This window comes from Megascapheus bottae, chromosome 13 (assembly GCF_031878675.1).
Source record: "Megascapheus bottae isolate mThoBot1 chromosome 13, mThoBot2.hap1, whole genome shotgun sequence".
In the NCBI taxonomy this organism is placed as follows: Eukaryota; Metazoa; Chordata; class Mammalia; order Rodentia; family Geomyidae; genus Megascapheus; species Megascapheus bottae.
Genome location: NC_143521.1, coordinates 956,200 through 973,570, shown reverse-complemented (window position 1 = coordinate 973,570; position 17,371 = coordinate 956,200). Strand labels below are relative to the sequence as shown.

Below are 17,371 nucleotides of genomic sequence, written 5' to 3'. Positions count from 1 at the left end.
GAGCGTATATGTGACTTATTTTTATTTACTTATTATTGTTCTGGTCATGGGACTTGAACTCTGGGCCTGGACACTGTTCCTGAGCTCTTCAGCTCAAGGCTATCACTCTACCACTTGAGCCACAGTGCCACTTCTGGTTTGCTGATGATTAATTGGAGATAAGAGTCTCAGGGGACTTTCCTGCCACAGCTGGCTTTGAACCATGATACTTTGAACCATGATATCTTAGCCACCTGAGTAGCTAGGATTACAGGCGTGAGCCACTGGCGCCCTGGGTGACTTCACTTTTATGGGAACAGAAGATGTGGTAGGTCACAGCACAGAGAAGAGAGCACAGAAAACATTTGCATTTACAATATTTCCTTAGCTCCTGCTATTTCTTTCACTGGAACAGAATTTGTTGCTTAAATAAATTTACCAGTTACAAAATTTATGATGAAGAAAATATAATTCCACATAACATTTTCAAAGCTTCCATGTAGACAGTAAAACGTGACCAACAGTATTTAGTCACATGTTCAGCCACACGCTCAGTTAGATATTTTATCTCTCTCCATATTGTCATCAACATGGAGACTGCTTTCTATTGGTGTGTTAGAGTGTTACAAAATAGTTTAGTTGTATTTATTTATATAACTTAAACATTTGTCCCGAGGAAGCAGAAGAGGGGGCCGTTTGAGTACATTAAATGTCATCTAATAAAATATCATGAACTAATGTTCACAGTGAACAGAGACATCTGAAGATATATTGGATAAGGCAAGAAACAGAGGTGGGTTAACTAAAAATCAATTTCTAGACAATGGGATCTTAGGTATTAAAGCATTGACAGACAAGCTTACAGATAATGAAAACAGAAAGTAAAATAATCATAAATGTTCAACATTTGTGACCCTATGTAACAGTTTACAATTTCGCAATTATTACAACCAGACAATTATTTGGCTTATGTTGGCAATAAGGTCATTTGATTTTGAGAATTTTTTATTAATTTTTAGGCTTCTGAAGATGTATTTTCGAGTACTTTTCTTATTGCTACAATTTACCTCTTGCTGCTTGATCTTGCTAAATTGAAGATTTTTATCATCTTCTTGGAAATATTTGTAGTGAAGAGTATAAAAGAGAAATCATTTCATTAGAAAGGTCATTACATACCTAAATTCTAAGTAAGGGTATTTCAAAGTAGTTATGCTGCTATCTCAGTATTAGGCAAAATTTTGGCAGGAATAAAAACTTTTCAACCATTATGGCAGGCAATATGGAGGTTCTTCAAAAGACTAAACATGGACCTTCCCTATGACCCAGTAATGCTGTTCCTGGGATTTTATGCAATAGACCACAAACAATACAACACCAAAGTTACCAGCACAACCATATTTTTTCATATAATTTTTATTATAATTAATAGAAGGGTAACATTATATTCACCAGATAAAAGGTGCATTTCTTCACAAACATTGATAGCCTTTCTCATGTCTTGGTCTCCATTTCCCTCCCACCAAGCCCTCCCCTCATCTTATTTTCCCCCTTTCCTGTCCTATTTCAAATAACCAGATAAGCATATATAAAATATATCAGATAACAAGGTAAAATGTTGTAACAATATGAGATAACCGAGGGACAGCAAAAGAGATGAGAGATAACATAGTATATTACGGACAACAATGGCTCATTATATGGCTTTTATTTCTATATCTTGGAGGTCCTTTCATTTGGCCTCATCCTATCTAGGTTTTGCTCTATTGTGAATCTTTGCTAGGAGAGCCCAAGGTTTCTACTGATTATGACATATGAGGGAAACAATTGAGCCTATGTTCCTTTGAGTCTGGCTTACTTCACTTAATATGATTTTTTCCAAGTCTTTCCCATTTCCTTACAAATGGGGCGGTGTCATTCTTTCTGATGGCAGCATAGAATTCCACTGTGAAAATATACCACAACTTGTTGAGCCAGTCATCAACTGATGGGCAACTGGGTTGGTTCCATTTCTTCACTATGGTAAAGAATGCTGCAATGAATATCATTGTGCTAGTGGATTTAGTATGTCCTTGTTTCTGGACAGTTGGGTAAATGCCAAGTATTGGAATTACTGGGTCATAGGGGAGCTTTATGTTTAGTCTTTTGAGAAACTTCCATATTGCTTTCCATAATGGTTGATCAAGTTTGCTCTCCCACCAACAGTGTACTAGTGATCCCTGCTGGCCACATCCTCTCGAGCATCTGTTGCTACTAGATTTCTTGATAATGGCCATTCTAACTGGAGTGAGGTGAAATCTTAGAGTGGTTTTGATTTGCATTTCTTTTATAGCCAGAGATGTCGAGCATTTCTTCATGTGTCTATAGGCCATTCTTATTTCTTTTTCAGTAAAGACTCTCTAAGTCTTTTGCCCATCTTATAAGGGAATGGTTGTTTCTTTGGAGATTAATTTTGGAGTAATTCAATTTTTGAGCTGTTGATATATATTAGATATGAGGCCTTTGTTTGTTGTATGGTTAGTGAAGATCTCCCACTCTGCAGGCTTTCTAGTTAGTTTGCTAGCTATGTCCTTTGCCATACAGAAGCTCTGTAGTTTAATGCAGTACCATTTATCCAAACTTTCTTTGATTTATTGTGTTTCTACGTCCTTATTAAGGACCTGTGCTAAGGAGACCTAGTGTATCTCCTATTCCTTCTTGTGAAGTTTTCACTGTAACTGTTTTTACCTCAAGGTCTTTAATCCATTTGGAGTTCATCCTAGTGCAGGGTGACAAAGAAGAAACCAACTTTAGTTTTCTGCAGGTGCTTAACCAGTCCTGCAAGCACCATTTGTTAGAGAGGCTGTCTTTCTTCCATTCAATATTTTTGGTTCCCTTATCAAAGATAAGGATTGCCTCTTCTATTTCTTTAAAGAATGACATTGAGATATTGAATTTGTATTGCGTTGAATTTGTAGATAGCCCTTAACAAGATTGCCATTTTCATGATGTTAATTCTTCCAATCCAAGAGCATGGGAGGTTTTTCCATTTTCTCAGTTCTGCTTTAATTTCCTTTTTCAGGGTTTTAAAGTTTTTGTCAAAAAGGTCCTTTACATTCTTGGTTAAGATAATTCCTAGGTACTTTATTTTCTTTGAGGCTATTGCAAAGGGAGTTGCTTCCCTGATTGCTGCCTCATTCCTCTCATTGTTGGCATGTAGGAAGGCAGTTGATTTTTGAGGGTTAATTTTATACTCTGCTACCTTGCCAAAGTTTCAAACCAGTTCAAGCAGTTTGGGAGTGGAGTCTATAGAGTTCTTTAAATACAGAATTATGTCATCCAGCACAATGATATTAATTGCAGTATTGTTTACCATAACCAAAACATGGAATCAACCTAGAAGCTCATCAGTAAATGAATGAATCAAGAAAATGTGGTGTATATCATAATGGAATTCTACTCATCTATCAAGAAGACTGATACTGTTTCAGTGATAAGGAAATAGAAATACTTGGAAAAAAATTGTATTAAGTGACCTACAGAAACATAGGTTGTATAGTTTACCTAACTTGTGGTAAGTACAATTGTCCTATAATTTACAAGTAAAAACACTGGATTGTAAAACCAAAATAAATACACTGGGATGTGTATTTGTATACCAGTCTCTGGGCATTCACACTGTGAAATAAAAGGAGACTATTCTTAGGAGAGGATCACAACACAGTAACTGTCTGTATCTCATTATAGAAAATAATAGTTGTTGAATTAATACCAGGAAATGGAAACAGGAGGTATTTTTCCTTTGTTTCTGTTTTCCTTTTGTCTCTTTTCCATTTATTTGTCTTTTAGAGGAAAGGAAGACACAGAAACGATGTAACAGAGTGTGAACAAATGTAGCAGTGATGCTAGATATTGCATTGAAAATTAGCTATACAATTTGTAGGTGCAATCAAGAGGGATAAACTCTGAGGGAAGTAATAAATAACATCCTTCAAAAATAAATATACTTTGTATTTGACTTTTGTAACTATAACTCATCTATACATCACCATTACAATAACAACAATTTTTTAAAAAGTTCCTCAAAGATGTATCATTACTGAAAGTAAACAGCAAATATATGTAGATATAGATATATATGTGTGCTTGAAATTGGTTATTGTATTTATTACTCTCGAAGGTAAGAGCCTTAGATGAGACTGGAGTTCATTTGATTTAGTAATTTCCATACATAGATGAGCATTAGATTATTATTTTTCTAAATGAAACTTATTTTGACTTAGAGTTCTAGGGCTTACAGTCCATGGCCATTTGGCCCCATCCCTATGGTCTAGTGTCAAAGATAGATGATGAATATTTGGTACACATAGATATTAAACATTGTTTTATTTATCAGCAATTTATCTTTATCTGAGGGGTGTGTGTGTGTGTGTGTGTGTGTGTGTGTGTGTGTGTGAACTTCCAACTGTGAGTGAAAATGGACCTAGAATCTAAACTCTCAGCTATTCTTGCATTCAGAAACCAGAAAGATCTTCCTGAGACAGAGGCAAGATCAGTCTTCACTTTGCTTTCCTGAATAAATGAAGATGGATGAGAATTGTGGAGTTGTTTCTCAGCAATGTTCAGTTCTTTAGTGGGTCTCAAATTTGAGTGTAAATGTCATTGAAAACGCAGATTCCTTGACAGAATCTTTGGCAAGACTTAGAACTGTGCTGTGCTGTGCTGTGCTGTGTGTGTGTGTGTGTGTGTGTGTGTGTGTGTGTGTGTGTGTGTGTATGTGTGTGAACCACAACTCCACACTTCCACAGCCTTGGAGGTTAATTGGAGATAAGAGTCTCACAGACTCTCCTGCCCTTATGGCTTCAAGCAATCCTCACATCTCAGCCTCCTGAGTAGATGATAGGCTTTAGCCTGTGGTGCCTGCCTGTGTATTTTAAACAAGGACTCGAGATGCTTCTGATGCAGGTGCTCTCATCTAATCCTTGCGAAAGAATAAAATGGCTGGCCTGCTGGAGAAACCATTAGGAAAAGTGAGAGGAACTGATTCTGGGACTATGTAGGCTGCACTGTGAGGTCTAGCTAACACCATTAGAAATGCAGGCTGGAAGAAATGGAATCTGTTCCATTTCTGTTCTGTTGAACAGATCTAGAGATAAATTGAGCCTTTTAAAATGAGATAACCCATGAAATCCAATGTGCCTGTGCCAAAGTCTACACCTCTTGTAGCTCTTGCCATGGGAATTTAAAGACAGATGTATTTAAACATGCTCTAAAGATTACAGTTTACCTATTTTCCTAATCTAATCCAATTCATTTCCAGTATAATGCCACCTCTGTGTGTGTGTGTGTGTGTGTGTGTGTGTGTGTGTGTGTGTGTATGTTTAAGTAGTTATTTCTTAGCTGCACATGACCATCAATTTTTATTTATTGACTGGAATATATCATCTCCAGTCTTTAGATCTTTTGCCTTTTTTATTAAAACTTTTTATTAATACTGAAGCTTTACATCATATTTCAAATGTCATGTACTACAAACAAGTATTCAAGAAAAATCTCTAGGTGTATTCACTGGCACATAAATTTAAGAATGTAATTAAAATTAAGCTGAGTCTTTTTTTATAGACATTTATCAATCTATATAATTTAATATGTTAGTATGTGTCTGTAGAATATATATTCTATCATAGACTTAAATGTCTATATAGATATACTCAAATCTCCATATACATGTCAATAACCTGGAGTACCCAAGTTTTGAGTCATTGCTCTTTTATTGTTTAGATCTAATGTCCACATTCAAGAAAACCATGTGCCTTTTGTTCCTTGGTCTTGGCTTATCTAACTCAATGTGATTTGCTCTAGCTCCTTGTACTTCACAGCAGATGACATTATTTTTTCTTTTCTGGTGGCTATGCATAACTCTATTATACATATGTAAATTTTTTGATATTTGTGATTCATGGGGCATGAACTTGGCCTGGGCTCTGTCCCTGAGATCTTCAGCTCAAGGCTACTACCCTACCCTGGAATCAAGCCCCACTTCCCTGTTTTCTAGAGGTTAATTGGAGATAAGGGGTCAGTGATACACACACACATACACCCCCACATACACAATATATATATATATATGAGTCTTTTGTTCAATTTTGCCATATATTATGTACTGTATATATGATATACATATATCTACATGTATCTATATGTATATATGCATTTGTATATATTATGTATATCTGTAGGTATGTATATCTGTAGGTATGTATATCTGTATGGATTGACATATTTATATCACATATATGCCATACATATGGCAAAACTAAACAGAAGACTTTCAGTGGGGAGAAAGGTTTCTGTTTTCTAACCTTTATAAGAACTTTAAATAAATGTTTTCATGATGTACACTGCACTCTGGCTATTCCATTCTAAGACATAATTTTATTTTATCCACAGTAGAATTCTTCAGTTTACATATAAGTAGTGTAAGTGTTGGTTATGTGCTTAACCAATTGGCCAATTTCTACCTTTGAATGCAGCACAACAATAAAAATAAAGAACATGAATTAACTGTATATTTAGCATGACACTGAATGTTTACATAGCTCTTGTGAATCAAAACCAAATTTTTCTCAGGTATTTTTTATTTTGGCCTGTATTTTCATTGTGGTACTTTGTTTTAATTATTAAGTCACTGAGAGTCTGTGATTTTTTTTTTTGGTTGGTCATGTGGCTTGAACTTTGGGCCTGAGCATTGCCCCTGATCTCTTCAGCTCAAGACTAGAGCTCTACCATTTCAGCCACAGTGCCATTACTGGTTTTCTGGTGGTTAATTCGAGATAAGAGTCTCACGGACTTTTCATGCCTGGGCTGGTTTTGACTCATGATCCTCAGATTTCAGCCTCCTGAGTACATATGATTACAGGTGTGAGCATGGATGCCCAGCTTCTGCAATGTTTAATGCTATTTTACTGAGCCATGACAAATCTCAGAAATACAGAACATAACATCTCAGAGGCAGAGGAGGGGAGAGTACTCATAAAGAGGAAAACAATAACATTTTATCCAAAGAAGCAAAAATAGCTTGAGATGATAAAGCAGAATTTGGAAGTCATTTAGGCTATTTTGAAGAAAACCAGGAAATAAAACAAGCAAACAAAAGACAAGAAAAAAACACACACCCTCATATTACCACATTATCATATTAACTCATTGAAATAAGTTAACTTACAGAAGCAGATGAACTGCAAGCAAATTTCAATTAATCTTTCCCTTTTCCAGAAAAGATTATTATGATTTCACTAAGCTGTGGATCATGATCATTAATAGTCTTCTTTGGAACAAAATAGCCTTCATGTTGTTCTTAGCCTGACAACACATCAGATATCTTTGTTCTTGACTATAGGTATCTGAGATCCTTTGAATTAAAGCATTTACTTTAAAACAAAGTAGCTTGTAAATTCTTTCTTTGGCCTTCTAAGACTTGAATACTTGTGAATCTCATAGAAGAGGAGCCCTAGGAACTTGAGAACCAGCCCCATGAAATTCAGTGTGCTTAGAAATAGAGCCCTAAGAAAGAGGAACTCTACTGCATGGCTAGTGAGAATGTAAACTAGTACAGCCACCCTAGAAGGCAGTTTGGAGGTTTCAAGAGACCTTCCCTATGATCCTGCCATACCACTCCTGGGCATCTACCCTGAGGATCATAACCCAAGATATGACAAGGACACCTGCTCAGCCATGTTTATCTTTGCACTATTCACAACAGCCAAATGATAGAAATAACCTAGATGGCCTACTACAGGTAAATGGATTTAAAAAATGTGGTACATATATACTTAGCCAACAAGATAAAATAAATGGCAGTTGCTGAGAAGTGGGTGAAACTAGAGTGAATCATGTTGAGTGAGATAAGTCAAGGCCAAAGGAATAAAAAATGTATGATCTCCTTGATATGTGGATATTAGATCCAAACAGTACAAGAGCGATGACTCAATAATCAGGTACCCAAGGGTATGGATATGGTCTTAGAGCTATAAACATAACTATACATAGACATAAAATCTATGATGGGCTATATACTCTATAGACATAATGTTATATAGATGGATATGTATCTGTAACATACAAACTCTCAGCTTAATTTAATTATGCTCTAAAATCTGTGTGCCAGTGATTGCATATAGGGATTCCCTTCTTGAATACTTGTTTATTAAACATGAAATTCGCAATATGATGAAAAAATCAGTATTAATAAAATCTTTCAAAAAAAAAAAAGAAATACAGCCTTAACTCCAAGTTTAGGTTTCAGGAGAGTTGAGTTCAATCTTTTGGTTGCTGCAGTCTCTAAGAAGGTCTTTCCTTACTTGTTAAACTACACAGGTTTCTCCAACACTCCTTCACAGAACTGGAGAAATGTGTGTGCAGATGTCACATTCTTCTTATGGTGTTCTTATGGTCAAAAGACAATGTTGGGAAAGGATAAAGATATCAAAATGAAACTTACTAAAAGCTGTTAAATGGTAGGGGATTAGTGACATGGGAAAGTGAAACTAAACAAGGTGCAAATCATTCAAAGCATTGTGTACACATGCAAAGATCACAGGGAAAACCCTTTGAACATACATTTTTAAAAATATGACAGAAAAATAAAATAGGTGTCATGAATAGATACTACAAGGATGGGGAAGGGTGAACAGTGAGGGTGAATAAAGGTGAGTATGTTCAAAATACTTTATGTATATGTGTGAAAAAAACAAAAAGTTTGTTCACCTACGTTTGAGGAGGAAGGGAACAACAGAGAATTGAGGAGATGAGTTTGATTAAGGTACACTGTATGCATATATGGACATGTCTAAATAAGACCCCATTGTACATCTAATTGATGCTGAAATGTGAACAAAAGTTGTCAATATCTTCCTTAAGGAAGTTAAAGCTTCTTGTAATAATTCTATAACTGAAAAGGAATAGTAAAGAAAATTATCAAAATAAACCCTGAAAATGACAAAGGCTTCCTTAATGTAGGCGCTCTTTAAATCCTCTCCAGCAGTTTCTAAACCAATTCACGAAAAAAAAAAAAAAGTGACTCATAAGCAAATTTTAACAAGTACAATTTTATGTATGTCTGTACAGATATAAGAAACTGTATGTTAGTGAAAATTAAGGAGTTTTACTGATATGTATTCAACTGTGTTCACTGCTCAATAGATTAAAAACAAGATAGACCCGGGCTGTAGGAACAGGGGCCCGGTGCACCTGGGAGACCCAGGCACCACTGCCTAGAGACATCCCCTTCCTGGAGCTATTCAGTTGTAAATCACGAGTCTACTCCCTGCAGGGCTCCCGGAAGTGGACAGGGATGGGGTCGGCCCCCTGCGCCCACTTCCTTCCTGTCCAGCCTTTGTGCAGGGCCACTTCGGATCCCAGGCTCCCACACCGGCCGGCACCCACAAGGAGGGAGACGTGGCGTCCACGCAGCATGGGACACCAGAATTTCTTCGCCTTAAGTGGTTGTGAATCAGTGAAGCTATATTCTCTTAAAGAGACGGACAACCCATCCCGTGACTTTGTGGACACATTAATATTGGGTGCATCGTGGTGCAAAGCATGCAGACTCCTGCGAGTTTCCCTAACTTCTTAGGGGAACGCTTTGCCTTTTGAATCAGAGTTGAAAAGTTCGATAAAGAATGGCCCTTGTGAATAAGTACAAAGTCAAGCGACACTGATTGGACAGGATTTGTGAAGGGAAAGGAAACTGCGATCTGGGGACCCCACAGGTCCAGAAACTTGACCGTGGTCTGGAGGTTGTAGCGACCATCTGCTGTATCCGACCCCAGATCATGAACGGCCCCCTGCATCCCCGCCCCGTGGTGGGCGCTGCTGGACGGCAGAGACTGCACAGTGGAGATGTCCATCCTGAAGGACCTGGCCACCGTGGACTTCTGTGACACACAGTCCACTCAGGAAATCCACGAGAAGGTGTTGAACGAGGCTGTGGGCGCCATGATGTACCACACCATCACCCTCACCCTGTATGACCTGGAGAAGTTTAAGGCCCTCTGAGTCATCGTGCACATCAGCAGCGGCTACGACAACGTGGACACCAAGGCCGCGGGCAAGCTCGGCATCGCAGTGTGCAACATCCCATTGGCAGCGGTGGAAGAAACGGCCAACTCCACTATCTGCCACATCCTCAACCTGTACAGGAAGAACACATGCTGTACCAGGTGCTGCGGGAAGGCACACGAGTACAGAGCATGGAGCAGATCCGTGAGGTGGCCTCGGGAGCTGCTCGCATCCATTGGGAGATACTGGGCCTCACCGGCTTTGGTCGCACCGGGCAGGCAGTTGCTGTTCGAGCCAAGGCTTTTGGATTTGGAGTCATATTTTACGACCCCTACTTGCAGGACGGAATAGAGAGGTCCCTGGGCGTACAGAGGGTCTACACCCTGCAGGACCTGCTGTACCAGAGCGACTGTGTCTCCTTTCACTGCAATCTCAACAAACATAACCACCACCTCATCAATGACTTTACTATCAAGCAGATGAAGCAGGGGCCACCACGGTGGCCTGGTGAATTTCTCGAGAAAGCCTTAGCGCAGGCACTCAAGAGGGCAGGATATGAGGCGCAGCCCCGGATGTGCACGAATCCGAGCCCTTCAGCTTTGCCCACGGTCCGCTCAAAGATGCTCTAAATCTCATCTTACCACACACACGGCCTACTACAATGAGCAGGCCTCACTAGAGATGAGGGAGGCCGCCACCACAGAGAACTGCCATGCCTTCACGGTCGTATCCCAGAAAGCTTAAGAAACTGTGTCAATAAGGAATTCTTTGTCTCATCAGCTCTTTGGTCAGTAATAGACCAGCAAGCAAATCATCCTGAACTCAATGGTACCACATACAAGTATCCACAGGGCATCGTGGGAGTGGTTCCGGGAGGACTTCCTGCAGCCATGGAAGGGATTCTCCCCGGAGGCATCCCGGTGATCCACAACCTCACCATGGCCCACCCCTCCCAAGTGCCCTCTCCCAACCAGCCCACCAAACATGGGGACAATCGAGAGCAACCCAACAAGCAATAGCAGACAATGCCAAGAGCAACCACTCAGATGAATGTGGGACCAAGAGGCTGTGGGAAATGGATGAACTGAGAGAAAAGGAGTTTGACAAGACAGTCTTTCCAACCAAACCCCTGACAAATGCACTATTGACGTTGCAGTTTTAAAGGTACAGGAGCTAGAAAACAAGATGTCGTGTGCTCCACAAGCACTGAGCAATGAGGACGTGACTTATTAACGACCAACTTCTGTTATAGTGTGTTAAGTTTTTCATCTTTGCATCCAATCACAAAGAATAAAGAGAGATTTTTCCTTGATCAGTCTCCTGGGCACAGCAGGTTCAGAGTAACTTGCTCTAGAATGTTGCATCAAGAAATCCATACACTGGGCCGGGAGTTTGGCCTAGTGGTAGAGTGCTTGCCTAGCGTGCACAAAGACCCAGGTTCGATTCCTCCGTCCTCATACATAGAAAAAAATGCCAGAAATGATGCTGAGGCTCAAGTGGTAGAGCTCTAGCCTTGAGAAAGTCCAAGGACAGTGCTTAGGTCCTGAGCTCAAGCCCAGGACTGGCAAAAAAAAAAAAAAAAGAAATCCAAACATCGAAATAAAAATATTGAAAGGAAACTCCTACCTTGACTCCAGCACCTTGGATTTCAAGGGCCTTTTTATCTCCTTTTGCTAATAGGAAGACTGAGTTACTACAAAATGAGTTACATCATCATGGCTCATGTGCAGAAGTGTCTCCCATCTGAACTTCATACTGAGCAGGCAACTCAGCTGTGAGTTCAGTACCCTCTGATAATGCAAAAAATAAAAAAAAATTAAGTTTCACAAGCTGTTTGTACTCAAATATATTTTCTCAGTTTCAGATTCTCAGTTATTTTATTGAGTAGGAAATCTTGAGCTGTTAAGAGTTCAAGAAGAATAATGTTGCATTTCCTTATGTCTCAGGAAAGACTTTTTATGGTAACTTGTCAGATTGTCTATGAACAAACCCTCTTTTTTAAACATTGATAAATTCTTTTCTTCACATGATATTTTATACAAGAACACTTCAGATGTGTTATTAGATGTGACTGATTTTAATAAATCCTATTATATTTGTATCAACTAGTTACATGTTCTATTCATAGTCTTTTGTTAATCATTGCCTTTTTGTTTAAAAAAGATGGCTAATTTGAGCCTTTGTATAAGTACATTCTTGTTTTTGTGACAAAAGAAAAACTTTAAAATTGTCCCAAACAGAAAAAATAATGGCTATCAGAAGTATGTTTTGTTTTAGTGTGAGTTACCATTACTGTATTTGTTTATTGTAAAGGTGGACATTTTGTGTCCAGTGCAGTTTTCAATAAAAAGTAATTAAAATTTGTTAAGTTCTGAAATTCAAGTACATCTCACAAGTGTAAAAGCGCTCCCTTTGAGATGTTTGTTTGGAAATCCCAGACCTTACATTAGTCAAATCATGCCCTCCTTTCAAGAGCCGGGTCAGCCTATGAAATTTCAATTTGCCCCAATGTAAATTAAGACACAGGAAGGCCTAAGAACCTAACAATTGAAGTTAAATGCAAATAAGTAATTGGTTATTTCCTTATCCCTTTAAGCTTCCTTTGAGCCTTATCCTCTCCTAATAAAACAAATGTCTCAAAGCATCAGCCTGCTTGACAGGTCTTACTCATTTTTGGTGGCAGCCCCATCTCATTTCTGCCATAAAAATTAACCTGGGCCTTTCATTTCAGGGGTAGAAATGGTACTTTGTGTTTTCTACATAACTCCTTTTTCAAAGGCCCCACCATGTCCCAGGGAAATACTTAGTGTACAACACAAGGAACCACTGACCCTGAGGAGCCAAAAATAGGAAACAACAGGTCTGAATCCATGCTTTGCTTGGGTCTTGTTTAATTAGATCTTCTTTGCTTCAGCAGCCCTTTAGAAGTTATTATATATGTAAATTGAAGAAACAGATGAAAATAGAAAACACCTTACTGGTTTCACTCTAGAAAAAAGAACCAAAAGTCCACATAGTTGTAAGTGTTGCTGTCCAGTGCCACTTAAAGACATATCTGCCAGTTACCCAGTCACACATAACCTTTGACAAAGGACATCTCCTCTATTCTTGAGATAATTCTGGCTGTTTAATAAATAGTTGAAGAGTTTAACATAGCATATGATTACCAAAATTTTGGCCTTTTAACAACCATTTGGTCTGCTGTGAAGCTATTTAAAACCCCATTCCTGGAGTTTAGAAAATAGAGCAAACTTAACCTTTCTCATAGGGAAGATTGTGGTCAGAACCGGAGAGCTTAGAGGGACAAAGCTCAGTGCAGGGGCATTTCAGTGCCACACAAACCCAGTGTGATGAAGATCAAGCTCCTTTATTCCTTGAGCAGATTTTGCTTAGGGAACTGGATCCCTGCATCAGTTTCTACAGATGCTTATGATATGCAGTCACAATAGTATCCCAAATACTTGATTACTAACTGCTGGCCAACATGAAAGCATATAGAATCAATCTATAAGAGAACTATAACACTACTACATTAAGGCCCATTTATATGGATTTGCTGCAAAATGATTTCCTTGCAAGTTTTAGTATGCAGCAACAACACCGATTCATCCTGGGGACAGTGCACAGCATTCACAGGGAGAAAGGACTGAAGACAGCTCATGGGAAGTTCTGGGCTTCCAACAAGAAAGTTGAGGCACACATTTCATGATCATTCTTAAAAGCAGTAGCAAATAACTATAAGTTTTCCCAGCTTTTCAACAAATGGATGGGGAGGTGGGTAGATATGCAACTGTAATCTCCTTGCCACTTGAATGTTCTAGCAAATGCTAGAAAACTATATATGTCATGTGTTCCTGAGATAGGTCAGAAGTTTCTACCCAGTGAATGCATACCTGAAATGGTCTTTCTGAGGTAGAGTTTTAACTTTAAAGAATGACTACAACTAACCAACATGCAAAACTCTCAGGCAACACAGAACTTCATCACAGAACACACTGACCACCTCCAGCCAATCCATTTTCAAATTATTTATTCCATACTGTACTGGCATTCCCAATCAGCCTGAGCAAAGGACCACCCTGCTAATAGAACTTGCTTACTTGGAGCAGAGGTGGTAAGAGACAGGAAGAACCCGAGGACCCTCTACATGGCAATTGGGGAGCAGAACATTGTCAACAAGGTCCATGAGAATAAATCTCACACAATCTAGTCAGTGACAAGCCAGCCTGCTCCCTTCCCAGCCTGGGAAATGCACAATGGACCACTGCCCAAAGTCCAGCCCTCATCGCAGGGCAATTTCCAACCAAATAAATATCTAAATGCTAAAAGGGGGAAATCAGAAAACTTAAAAAGGCAACAGGAAACAAAAACCTCTTCAAAATGAAGAGGCTGAGTATATATGAAGTTCATTCCATTAAAACAATCAATTAGCTTTCACTTTTAGTTTGTTCCTAAGAGATTTGATTTGACTCAGCACATATTAAAATAAAAGGCCTGTTTATTAAAAAAACAAAAACAAACAATAACAAGATAGATGCCACACCAAGCCATACAAGCGTACTTTCAGTGACCGTTTTGACCAGCATTTTTTCAAGTGCCACAGCTGTTGAATGAACACACCACTGCATCAGCATTTCCCACCTCTCTCAGTACTTCTCCCTTTTCAAGTCTTAGACTTTTCAGTCTCTCACCCCATCAATAAGTTTACCATCTACTCAGAAATTCTAATAGCACAGACATACTGTATGTTTCTACTGGCATCCTTGACAGGACACAACACATTGTATATTTAAATTGGCTACAAAGAACAAATATTCACCCCTTTACAGGTGCCACTACTCTCTTTAAAAATGCAATTTAAAATACTCATTTGATATTCTATAGAAGAGTGCTAATGTAAAAACAAAATCTCTCTCTGAAAATAAACTTATATTATGAAAAACACACTATGGTCACCAGTTTAAATGTCTTACAGTTTTTCAGAGTCAAGAAAGAAGTGGCAATGGGCTGTGGAGAATTTTGACAAATCCCAGTTATGCTTGAGTAGAACATAAAATTTAAGCTCCTGCTTAGAAAATATTATCAAAATAAGCCTATATCTAATTAGTAATGACCATATGGGATAGTTAGAGGATCTAAAAATGATTTAAAAGGATAATTAATTTCCTAAAAAAAAGCAGCTTTACAGATTCATTATTACCCCTTCCTCATCTGTATTTGTATATGTGTATATTCTTATGTATGTGTGCAGGTATGTACATTTTTCTTGGGACTTTGAAGAAAAGCAAGTAATGTATTTGCTCTGGAAAGCCTCAGAAGCACATCAACATTTTTTCTGAGTTCTAAATGAGCTGCTTCAAATTTCAGTAAAGAATGATATTCCAGTTGGAGATTCATGAAGAGTTGGAAGCAATTCACTCTCAGATAATAGTTTATAGCGTCATAATGCTAAAATTTTTACTAAGTAATTTCTCCCATGGAATTCAAATACAAAATACTTTTGTAAGTATTTGTCTTGATTCTTAAAGCATGTATTGATAACAGCAGAATTTAAAATATCTTATTACAATAATAATAACAATAAACTGTAATGTTGATTTTTAATTATTTTATGATAATTTAAAATCTCATTTTAACAGTGCTACAGCCACAATTAAACAAATGCATCTATTTATTTCATTGTAAATTATTCTACTATATATTCTCATTTGTTTATATATATGAAACTTTGAAAATTTGTTGTATTGAGTCATTAAAACCATAGTTTATGTGTGAAACATGAAATGAAATAACTTAGACACTAATTTATAACATTTTTGCCAAAACAACTCCCTGAACTATCAGGTAATTCTTTTATCTGCATAAAATAAACTTAAGTAATATAAGGGAAGACTCATTTAATGTCAGGGGTTTTTTTTTTACAGCCATAATAAACATATGCTACAACAAATTCCAAACATAAGATTTGATAATATTTAATAACTATTAAATTTGAATACATAAAACTGAAGCTGGTAGACTTTGAACAAAGTACTGGGATGTCTGAATTTTGTCTTTTTTTTGTTTTGATCTATAGATGTAAGATGCTTACATTAGAAGTAAGCTCAATCTCATTTACATTAACATTTAGAACAGGACAAAGAAAGAAGACACGCCTAATGATTGGCACCAACTGGGAATATATAGGAAGACAGACATTTCTGTGGTAAGAAAACATTTTACCATAATAAGGATATTCACTATATAAATATATTCACTTATCAAGAGTCTTCAAGCCTTGTTCTTGATATACTTAATTAGATATGAATTGTCCCTAATTTAAAAATATGACAAAAATATTCAATAAAATTTGTCAAATTTAAAACAAATGCATCAAAATAATGCATAAGTGAATCACTGCTCTACAGTTCAAGGCTTGATTGTGAAACTACTTTCCAGTAATTGTGCTAATGATCATTGACTTCAAGTATATCCATCCTTTTTCATCATGGATATTTTTGTATGCTTTCCTGTACCTATACTTCACAGTGAAATAGAAGATAGATCCTGGCTTGAAAGGCTAGAGCTCTCATTGACCTTTCTTAGTTTGTTTTTTCAATCCCTAAAAAAGGAGTTTGATTCTTCCAATCGCTGTTAAGTTGATGTTAGGTAGGGAAATCATTCTTCACAACACAGAAATATGAACTATCTATCTTAGTTATTCCTGATGTACATACAAAAATGTAATATTCTATCTCAGAGTTTCTTCTGTTCATTTGTTAGCTATACTTGTCTTAATAAGTTGGGTATTCTTTTCTTCTGCTGTGCAGTGGACATTTTCATAAAGCCTGCACTGACATTCAGCAAGTAATCATCTCTCTGTCTGTGGCGTGTGTGTGTGTGTGTGTGTGTGTGTGTGTGTGTGTGTGTGTGTGTGCCAGTCCTTGGGCTTGAACTCAGGGTTGGAACACTGTCCTCCAGAATTATTTGTTTTACCACTCTGGCCCAAACTCTAATTCTGGCTGTATTTGTGCTTAAATTTAGACAAGTGTCTCACATACTTTCCAGTCCATGATTTTCAGATCTTGAGATCATCAGATCTCATCCTCCTTAGTAGGATTATAGGCATAAGCAGCAGAACCCAGCTTAACTAGTCATTCTTTTTTAAAGTATATATATATATATATATATATATTTATTTATTTATTTATTTTTCCAGTCCTGGGGTTTAAACTCACGGTCTGGGCACTGTCCCTGAGCTTCTTTTGCTCAAAGCTAGCACTCTACCACTTGAGCAGTAGCACAGTGTCCAGGTTTTCCTGTTTATACGGTACTGAAGAATTGAAGATTCATGCATGCTAGGCAAACACTCTATGAC

The 17,371-nt window shown here is 37.7% G+C and overlaps 1 pseudogene; it reads left to right on the top strand.

The window, feature by feature from the left end:
• Positions 1 to 9,770: 9,770 nt before the first annotated feature.
• Positions 9,771 to 11,033, top strand: LOC150055403 (C-terminal-binding protein 2 pseudogene; annotated as a pseudogene).
• The last annotated feature ends 6,338 nt before the right edge of the window (positions 11,034 to 17,371 follow it).